Genomic DNA, 11,731 nt, shown 5'->3' with positions numbered 1-11,731 from the left:
TAATTTCTCTGAGTTTCTTCTAAAAGTTGTTTAGTTCTATGTTTTACTTTTAGATCCATAATCTTGAGTTAATTTTTTGTATTTGGAGATTTAATTCAAGTATCTTGTAACTCAAGATAATCTTGAGTTTATTTTTGTATAGAGCATGTGGTTGAGATACAGGTTCATGCTTTTGCATATTGTTGTCCAATATGCAAATGTTATTTGTTGAAATGCTGTTTGTTGAAAACACTATTCTTACTCAATTGAGTTGCTTTTGCACCATTGGAAAAAACCAATTGCAGGTATTTGGGTAGGTCTGTTCCTGAGTTCCATATTCTACTTTATTGACCTCTGGATATATAACATTTCAAATATCATATTCCTAATTTGTGTGGTTTTGTTTTGCCTTAAAATGGGTAATGTGAGTTCTCTATTTATTGTTTTTTTCCCCAAATCATTTGTTATTATAATTATTTTTCTTTAACATATAAATTTTAGATATGCTTATATTTACAAAAAATCTTGTTGGGATTTTTTTTTTCCCTTTCTTTAAATTTTATTTTTTATAAACATATATTTTTATCCCCAGAGGTACAGGTCTGCGAATCGCCAGGTTTACACACTTCACAGCACTCACCATAGCACATACCCTCCCCAATATCCATAACCCCATTGTTGGGATTTTGATTGGAATGGCATCTAATCTACATATCAATTTGAAAAGAATTGACATCTTAAGTATTTTTAGTTTTCCAATCCATGGTATGACTCTTACCTTATTTAGGTTGTTGATTTTGTTCAACATTGTATAGTTTTGACATATAGATCCTGAACATATATTACTAGATGTACACTGAAATTGTTTTTGAGAATTTTTGTACACGATACTGTTTTTAAAATGTGGGTCTCCAATTGTTCTTTACTCTCATATAGAAATACAATTAATTTCTGAAAGATGACCTCCTATCTGTGGTCTTGATAAACTGATTAATTCAGGATTTTTTTTTGTAGTTTCCTTGATATTTTCATTATAGTCTCTGAACAATTCCAGCTTTCTTGTTTACTTACCAATCTGTACACTTTCTTTTTCTTGCTTTTTTGCACTGACAAGGACTTTAAGTATATTATTAAATAATAGAAGTGGTGAGATTAAAAATGCCTTCCTTCTTCCCAACCTTGAGAGGATGGGGGATTCAGTATTTCACCATTAAGCATTGTTAGATGTAGGTTTTTCTAAGTACCTTTTATCAAGCTAAGGAAATTCTTTTCCTACTGATTTGCTGAGAATTTTTATTGTGAATGGATGTTGAATTTTCTCAAATGCCTCTTCTACCAAATGTGATACGATTTCATGTTTTTTTTTTTCCTCCTTAGATTATTAATCTGATGAGTTACTCTTGCTTGATTTTGAGTATTGAACTAGGCTTGCATTCCTGGGGAAAACTCTACTTGACCATGGTATATTATTCTTGCTATATATTGATGTATTTGATTGGCTAATATCTTTTGAGAAATTTTCTACATTCATGAGGGGTATTAATCTGTAGTTTTCTTTACTTGGAACATTTTGTATGGTTTTGGCATCAAGGTTTTTCAGACTCATAAAGTATATAATATAGTTTTGATTTTTTAAATATATGAACACCCAATGTTAAAAAAGATGCATGTTAACACCCTTCTCATAGCATCTTTGTTTAGCATTTTGGTTGTTATGTTAAAATTATATGAACTCTAACATAACAACTGGAAAAGCTCCATGTAGTTGGAAATTACAGTACCCTTCTAAAAAATTCACGGGTCAAAGAGGAAAATCTCAAGGGAAACTAGCAAAGTTTAAACTGAATAAAATGTTCCTTTCTTTTTACGGAAAAGATTGGTGTAGAGTTGGTGTTATTATTTCTTTAAATATTTGGTCATATTCCTGAAATGATCTCTGCATAGAGTTTTCTTTTTAATAAGATTTTAAACTTAGTAGATTTTAAATTTAGTAGATGTAGGACTATTCAGGTTATCTATTTCATCTTGGGTGAGTTTCACTTCATCATTTCAATTTTTCCTACTTTCATGAAAATGGCTTATATTTTCTGAGTTGTTTAATTCATTTGGATAGAGTTGTTAATTTTTTTTTTCAAATAATGCCTATGAGTTTGTACTGATATGTCTTCTTTTATTTTTCATATTGGTAATTTATACCATCTCTATTCATCAGTCTGTCTACAGTTATATTAATTTTAATAGTCTTTTCCCAAAAATTAGCCTTGTTTCATTTATTTATTCTGTTTTTTTATTTCATTTATATTTTTTTCTGCTTTTCTTCTGGTTTATTGATACAGAAGCTTAAAATGGTAATTTAAAATCTTTCTTCTTTACTAATATAAGCATTAAATGGCATAAATTTCCCTGTAAGCATTACTTTAGCTGTATCACACAAGTTTTGATATATTTTTATTTCATTCAGCTTAAATATTTTCTAATTGCTCTTGAGACTTCCTCTTTGACCCATGGAATTTTTTAGAAGAGTGTTGTTAATTTCCAAGTATTTGGAAATTTTAAGTTGCCATTATGTGAGAGTTCATATAATTTTAATATAACAACTGAAATTGTGAACACAGAGACTGTGGGAATAGTGTACTCTACTCATAATATCACTAGTTATGTTACATCTTTTTTTTTAATGTCAGGTGTTCAATTACTTGAAAAATTAGAGCTGTTACTCTTTTTTGGACTTTATTTCTGAACTCTGACACTCTGTTCCTTCTATTGCTTTCTGGATAAAGTTTAACTCCATATTGGTGATATAATTCCTTCCAAATTGTTCTACATCTGCCATTTTTTCATTTACTTAATACTCTTTATAACAAAAGACTCTGCTCTTCATAAAAATATCCTTCTTTATTCTTGGTTCTCCAAATACAATAAGCTTGAAACTGAGAAGACTTGTTACCCTTTTCCATGACTGTGCCTTAGCTCTTAAACATACTGATGCTTGGGTTGCTCTTCATTCTGCCTTGGCTAAGCCCCCTCAGTGTTTTCAGAGACTAGTTAATATTTCATCTTCCTTTTCAAGTCCCCTTGACTCTTTATGACTGAGCCTCAATAAAACTTTTAGTATATTAAGCCCAAATGAAAATTTCAAGGCAAATCATATAATTCTTAGGTGCCTGAATATAATAATCTATATTGTACCTCTTAGTATTCCAAGAGCCATGGTTACTGCATGTAACAGTTTATCATGAAAAGTTTTGTTCTTTTTGCTTTTTTCTACTGTTGATTTGATGAATGGTGTCCAGAAAAATCAATGCTAGTAATTCTTTAGCCATAGAGTCTTTGCTCAATAACACAGAACAGCATTTCTTTAAATAGGTGTATGGATATCTGAGACACTTATTTCAATAGAAGAAACAAGAGAGTTCTTGTAAAGTATAGGGAAACCATGTATTCTGATGATCTCCTACTCACCCTGTTGGTGAAGAAGGGATTTCCTACCCTAAGTTATAGGAGATGGCCGAACACACAGCACTTGCCACTGAACAGATGAGATTGACAGCAGTTAACAGTCATATATACTCATACATGGAGAGGAGAACACTGCACAATATGCAGGGCCACATGAAAACTGCGCTCAGAAGGGACAAGCTTTGTAGTAACAAGGCACGGGGTACCCCCTGGTTTCTATGAGAGAATGGGATTAGCTTGTTTAAATAATTTCATGGTTGGCTGAGAATTAAAACCCCTTAGACTGAGAACTGGGTACAATTCAGCTGATCCACCTGATAGGGAATCTAGCCGGGTGGGGAGCCCTTCCTGCTGGGTGAATGGACAGACATATTTGAAGGGGAATAGGGGGACTCTTGGTTAGACCTCTGAGGCCCTGTGAGGCTCAAAAATGTCAAGATAACACTTAAAATTTTAGGTTCTGCAATATAATGTGTGATAAGCAATACTAAGCAGGTTCATTTATTGCAGGACTTCTGAGAGCCTTAAAATGCTAACATCAAAGTAATTTCAAGAAGGGATAACATATGTGGTGGTCCTTACACTCTATGTATGGATGGTTCACTTTTTGAAGAGGGACATTTTGTGGATTGGTGTTTAAGGAATGTATTTTTTAAAATGCTGCTTTAGAACATTGATTTATCCAACATTATGACTAAAGTTGTCATGACAAGAGCGATTTTCCATTTAATTAATTTTTATCGTAAGTTGTGAGGGAAATTAAATGCTATTGCATACTTATTAAACAAAACAGGCTATTCCTTTATGCATTTGCTTTATTTTTTTTAAGATTTTTATTTATTTGAGAGAGTGAGCGAGAGAGAGAGAGTGAGTGGGAGGGAAAGAGAGAGGGAACACAAGCAGCAGGGCAGAGGGAAAGGAATAAGCAGACACCCTGCTGAGCAGGGAGCCCAATGTGGGGCTTGATCCCAGCACCCTGGGACCATGACCTGAGCCAAAGGTAGCACTCAACTGCCTGAACCACCCAGGTGTCCCTATGCATCTGTTTTATTTGAATATTTCCATTCTTATTTAATGTTCAGTCTGAATATATGTTTTTAGAAACATGTCTTTTCTATCAAAATGCATTTATTATGCAAATATTTTAAATGCAGTTTTCTAAGATAAAATTTCATATGTTTCATTGGATAATATTGAATAAAATTATAAATTTAGAGGAACAATTGACCATGACACAAAACCTCATATAAACCTTATGGTTTTTTTAAACCATATATTCAGACCAAATGAGGAACACAAAATTATCCAACCTACATTCAAGCTACCTGGGTCTAGGCTTAAGAAAGAAATAGCTTATCTATTTCATTATCTCCCCAGATTTGTTCTATCTGAACACAAAGTGTCTCATCTCTGCCTATTCTACTCTGGGCAGCTGGCAACTTTATACTGTAAAGAAGCCTTGTTATACTTGAACGAATGGACCCCAGGAAAGACAGAAACAGTGATTTTCTTCTAATATTGGGATATGGAAATTTCAAAATATCTAACACCACAAAGAAGCCTTCACTGGCTCCATTTTAGGCATCTGTTTTACTGTCTTACTTTTTACTACCTCTGTGCCTCAGCTCTTCCATATCCTACTCCCTGGGGTATATTTCTCTCCTGTGAAAACTGTATAAATACTGACCTTCTTTAGACATCAATTCATATTTCATTTTCTGCCATAAATTATTTTTTGACAACTCAAGAGCTGCCCATAGTAACACTTAATAGTGTACTGATTAAATTTATTTAAAAAAAAAACTTTTGAGTATAGTTGACACACAATGTTACATTATTTCCAGGTGTACAACATAGTGATTCCATAGGTTGCCTTTCCATTCTTTTACTGAATATATTTGACATATGTTATGCAAATTTAAGGTGTACAATGTGTTGCTCTAATATATTTTTATATTGCAATATGATTGCTGTTGTAGCCCTATCTGTCACATGACATATTAGAGTACAATATTGTTTATATTTATCATACTGTGCATTAGCTCTCTATGGCTTATTTACCACTTGTTACAAGTTTTTACCCTTAAACAACATCAGTCTTATTCCTCCAACCCCATCCCCTGGTAACTATCATTTTTTTTTTAAATGAATTTGACTTTTTTAGTTTCCACATCTAAGTGATATTTAGAATTTGTCTTTCTCTGTCTAATATCTCACTTAGCACAATGTGCTCAAAGTCCATCCATGTTGTCATGAATGGCAGGATATCCTCCTTTATCATGGTTGAATAATATTCCATTGTGTGTGTATGTGTGTGTATATGTATAGATATATATATATATCTATACATATACATATATATATATATATATATATATCTTTTTAAAATTAAAACATCTGTTGATAAGCATTTTGGTTGTTTTCATATCTTGGCTATTGTTAATAATGCTGCAAAAAAACATGGGAGTGCATATATATCTTCAAAATTCTGATCTCATTTCATTTGGGTATATATCCAGAATTGGTGGATCTATTTTTAATTTTTTTGAGCAACTTCCATATTGTTTTCCACAGTGGCTGGACCAATATATATTCTCACCAACAGGGTGTAAGGGTTCCCTTTGACCACATCCTCACTAGCACCTGTTGTCTCTTGTCTTCCTGAGGACAGCCATTCTAACAGGTTTGAGGTGATATTTCATTGTGCTTTTGATTTGCATTTCCATGATGATTAGTGATACTGAGTGTCTTTTCATATGCCTATTAGTCATTTTGACCTTTTCTTTGGAAAAATGTCTACGTAGTTCTTCTAGTTCTTAATTGGATGTTTGTTTTTTGTTATTAAGTTGTATAATTCTTTGTATATTTGGGATATTAAGTTCTTATCCAATAAATGGTTTGTCACTTTTGTTTATCTTTTAAGACATCCAGCCCTTGGTTTTGCTGATCCTTTCTATTATTTTTCTGGTCTTTATTTCATTTATTTTTGCTCCGATCTTTATTTCCTTCCTCCTGCTAACTTTGGGCTTAACTTGTTTTTCTTTTCCTAGTTCTTTGAGGTATAAAATTAAGTTGTTTATTTGAGATCTTCCTAATTTCTCAAAGGATGAGTTTACTGCTATAAACTTTCCTCTCAAAACTTCTTTTGCTGTATCCCACAAGATTTGATACATTGTATTTTTATTTTCATTTGTTTGGAGATACTCTTTTATTTCCCTTTTGATTTCTTCTTTGACCCATTGGTTTTTTAGAGTTGTGTTGTTAGTTTCCACATATTTGTAGATTTTCTAACTTTTCTCTTGTTGATTCCAGTTTTATACCATTGGTTGTCAGAGAGGATCACTGGTATAACTTCAGTCACTTAAAATTTGCTAAGATTTGTTTTGTGTCCTATTATGACCTATTCTGAAGAAGATTCCATGTGCAGACCTATGTATTCCATGTGTATTCTGCTATTGTTAGATGGAATGTTTTGTGTATGTCTGCTAAGTTTATTTGTTCTAAACTATGATTCAATTCCATTTCCTTGTTGATTTTCTGTCAGCAAAATTTATCCATTGCTGGTAGTGGAGTATTAAATTCCCCTACTATTATTACATTGTTGTCTATTTCTTTCTTAAGCTCTGTTAGTATTTGCTTATATATTTTGGTGCTTGGGTGTTGGGAACATGTGTATTTGCCACTGTTATGTCTTCTTGATGCGGTGACCCTTTGATCATTATGTCATACCCTTCTTTGTCTCTTATTATCATTTTTGGCTTGAAGTTTATGTTGTCTGACAGCTGTACTGCTTTCTTTGGTTTTCACTTGCTTGGGGAATCAACTTTCATCCTTTAACTTTGAGCATACGGCCTTTTCATTTTGTTGGTTGTTTCTTTTACTGTAAAGAGCTTTTTAGTTTGAAGAGTCCCACTTTTTTATTTTTGCTTTTGTTGCCTGTGCTTTTGGGGTCATATCCAAAGAAATCATTGTCAAGACCAATGTTAAAGAGCTGTTTCTTTATATTTTCTTCTAGGAGTTTTTTGATTTCATGTCTTATATTTACCTCTTCAATCCATATTTTTTCTTTTCCTTTTTTTTTTTTTTAAATACAAGAGATGTTGGGAAGGGCAGAGGGAGAGAAATAATTTTAACAAAGCTCCATGCCCAGGTGAGCCCAACACAGGGCTTGATCACATGACTATGAGATCATGACCTGACCTGAAATAGGAGTCTTTTGCTTAACTAACAGAGCCACCTAGGCACCCCTACTTTAACCCATTTCAAGTTAGTTTTTGTGAGTGGTGTAACACAGGGGTCCAGTGTCATCCTTTTGCATATGGATGGATATCCAGTTTTCCCAACACCACTTATTAGTAGACTATTATATAAATATATGGTAGGTATATTTAAGGATTTTATCTATTTATTTGACAGAGAGAGCGAGAGAGCACAAGTAGGCAGAGCAGCAGAGGGAGAGGGAGAAGCAGGCTCTCCACTGAGCAGGAAGCCCGATTCGGGCTTGATCCCAGGACCCTGGGATCATCACCTGAGCCAAAGGCAGCTGCTTAACCACCGGAGCCACCCAGGCACCCCATAAATATATTTTTCATAAAATTATTCATGTGTTAAATAATGAGAACAGAAGTAATTGAAATGCTCAGTGAGGAGCCCAATGTGGGGCTTGAACTGATGACCCTGACATCAAAACCTGAGCTGAGATCAAGAGTCTCACCTTTAACCAACTGGATCATGCAGGTGCCCCACAGTAACTGATGTCCTTTAAAATTCACCCAAACATTTTAATTTATTATGTTTTCTCCATTATAAGATTGTGAAATTGGCTAGCACTAAAGTACACTTTATAGTAATAAAGAATCCAAGATTATTTTTCCTTTTAAAAAATTTTTGGTTTTAATAAGCCACAGTTATAAATTATCTTATTACTTATGAAATTAATCTGAAACAGACCCACATTTAAAAAAATACATATCATGGTAAAACATGTAAACACCAGTGGGAGTGTAAGAGTTACAATTTTATGAAAGATGAAGTCAAGGCAGAAGTAACTACTTGTGGTGCTAACGGAGCATGGGGGATGGGGTAGAAAACAAAAGACAGAGGGGGTCTGTGTGAGTTTCTTTCTTTTTTTTTTTTTGTTATAGCACAACTTTTATATTTAAAATGGACAAAAAATTAGTATCATTTACAATATCTTAAAATAAATTGCCTTTGAAAGGGAGCTTCCTTTCCAGTGATTTGAGGTCTACAAGACGTACCTAGAAAATGTACTACTATGGAAAATTACTGCTTAAATCGAATGGGGAAGTGGGGGAGGGCCTGTAGTTTCTTTTTTTGATTAATTGCTGTAACACTGTCCTTCAGGCAGCTAACGGAGTTTCATGTTTTCTTTAGACATCACTAGGTGCTGGAACTCTTGCAGGACAACTTTGATGCTATATGAATTCTGCCATTTTGCTAGCACTGATAGGGCTCTTGGGTCCACACTCCATTAGAACTATTAACTCCATTCATATTAATTTTTGTTACAAATCTTACAAAGGGGGGGTGCTTCTGGGTATTTAGGTCCACATTCTATTTTAAGGCTATATATTCAGTTTTCATAAATTGTTCTGGGAGGCCCAATTATCATCCCTGTCCATCTTGTAAGTGTCATGTCTTTGTCAGCTTCTAGACCCCAGCTAACTGTGCCATCTTCTACTTCTTTCTGGCCTTCTTCCAGTTCTTCCAACAGTCAAAAATTACAAGGTACTTTTACTCCTGAGCCCATGGTGGCTGCCATCTTGCGTTGCTGTCTCTCCCTGTGTGAGTTTCTATTTAGTGTTCAGACCCTGGGAGAACCCCATAGTTTCCTGGCTTTTCCCCAGCATTTGGCATTGAACTTGAATAAATCTGCAGAGTCTACAGTTCCTGACCAACAAGGCATGATGAAGACACACTGTCCCAAGGAGCAAAGCCTGTGGGAGAGCACAGTGATGTGGTCAGAAATGACAAATTACAGCTCAGAACTTCTAGGCCCTTCTCTGCCCAAAGCTCCATGGGAGGCAATAGCTACATAGTAAAAGACAAGGCTGTCATGGTGAAAATGGATGTGAGAGCCAGCATGAGACACTTGGTACAGGGTTCAGCTGTGCCAAGCACTACCTTGCTGAATTAGAGTGACTGTTCAAACTCTCTGCTTCCCATCCTTCTCTCAAAGGGGTGATATGACATCACATAGATGTAGAAGTGATATAATCACCTGGCACACAGGAAGCACTACGTTCATCACTGTATAATTGTCTGAGTATTCATGGCTCCTTGAAGTCCCCAAAGCTGCACTAGGGGTTGCTAGGAAATATAAAGATTGTCCCATCTGACTGTTGTGATATGTTGTGTTTCCATTTTTACTTGTTTCAAAATATTTCTTAATTTCCCCTTTGATTTCTTCTTTGACCCATTTACTGTTCTAAGAGCACATTGTTGAATTTCCACATATTTGTGAATTTTCCAGTTTTCCTCTTGTTATTGATTTCTAGTTACATACCGTTGTGGTAAAAAAAAAAGACACTTGATATGATTTTGATCTTCTTAAGTTGTTTTGTGGCCTAATATATGATTCATGCTGGAAAATGTTTCATGAGCACTTGAGAAGAATGGGTATTCTGCTCTTGTTGGATGGAATGTTCTATATACATATATGTTAGTTAGGTCCGTTTGGTATACAATGTTTTTCAAGTTTGATGTTTCCTTATTGTGTTTATGTCTGGATGATCTATCCATTGTTGAAAGTGGAATACTGAAGTCCGCTAGTAATACTGTATCACTGTCTGTTTCTTCCCTTGGGTCTATTAACATTTGCTTTATATATTTAGGTGCTTTGATATTAGGTGCATAAATATTTACAAATATTATACCCTTTTGATGGAATTACCCCTTTACATTATATAGCAACATTTGTCTTTTATATAGTTTTTGACTTAATGTCTATTTTATCACTATATAAGTACAGTGAGTCTCTTATAGGCAACATATAGTTTTAGATACTTTTAAAAAATCAGTTCAAATACTATATGTCTTTTGATTTATGAATTTAATCCATTTACATTTAAGTTCATTATTTATGGGTAAGAACTTACTGCCATTTAGTTAACTGTTTTCTGAGTGGTTTGTAGATCCCTTGTCTCTTTTTTCCTCTCTTGTCTTCCTTTGTGACTTGATGATTTTTTTGTATTGGTGTGGTTGGATTTCTTTCTCCTTATATTTTGTGTACATACCACTTTTTTTATTCCTTGTGGCTACCATGAGGTTTACCTAAAACCTCTTTTAGTATAACAATATTTTAAAGCTGATAGCAACTTAATGTTGACCTACAAAAAACTACACTTTAACTTCTCCTCCCACATTTTGTATTACTGATGTCACAGCTTACATCTTTTACATATTTTGTATCTGTTAACAATCTATTACAGCTATATTTTAATACTTTTGTCTTTTAACTTTAATACTACAGTTAAAAGTAATTTGCATACCATTATACTATTAGAGTATTCTGCATTAGACTATATTCTTACCTTTATAGTGAGAGATTTATGCTTTCATGTATTTTCATGATGTTAGTTTGCATGCTTTCATTTCAGGTGTTCTCTATGGCATCGTAAGGAAATTCTAGTGGTGAACACTCACAACTCTCATTTGTCTAAAAATGTCTAAGAAATAAAGTCTTCTTTATTTCTGAAGGACAGTCCTCTTGTTAACTACATTATGCCACAGGGGTAGGGAGTTGATATATCTCTGAATTAGGGCAATGAAGATGTATTGCTGGCCTTGCCAGCTAAAAGAAAACTGCTTCTGAAAATCCTTAATGACAGGGGTGGAGAAAAAGTCCTTTGTCAGATCAATAGCTTCATACTAGGTACCAGAAGATGAACTGATTTATTCAAACAATGAAACCATATATGGTACAGCAGTTATGACTGGAGTCACCACATGGTTAAGCTTACGGTAATCCACTGTCATTATCCAAGATTAATCTGTCTTCTGCATAGACCAAATAGAAAAGTTGGATGGGGATGTGGTGAGAATCACCACCCCTGCATCTTTCGAGTCATTGATGATGGCACTAATCATTTCAATACCTCCAGAAATGTGGTATTACTTTTTGTGTATTATTTAGAGGCACTTCTATTAGACTTCTCCTGGGCTTTCCCCACCATAATAGCCCTTACTCCACAAGTCAGGGGACTAATGTGAGTATTCTGTCAGCTGATAAGTATATTCCAATTATATTTTCTATTACTGGGAAAATAACAAG

At 34.1% G+C, this 11,731-nt stretch overlaps 1 pseudogene; it reads right to left on the bottom strand.

The window, feature by feature from the left end:
* Positions 1 to 8,776: 8,776 nt before the first annotated feature.
* Positions 8,777 to 9,220, bottom strand: LOC125082201 (ubiquitin-conjugating enzyme E2 variant 1-like; annotated as a pseudogene).
* Positions 9,221 to 11,731: the final 2,511 nt, after the last annotated feature.

Source organism: Lutra lutra, chromosome 12 (genome assembly GCF_902655055.1).
Source record: "Lutra lutra chromosome 12, mLutLut1.2, whole genome shotgun sequence".
Taxonomy (NCBI): Eukaryota; Metazoa; Chordata; class Mammalia; order Carnivora; family Mustelidae; genus Lutra; species Lutra lutra.
Note: the sequence above shows the minus strand (reverse complement) of the source record. Positions and strands in the feature narration are given on the sequence as shown.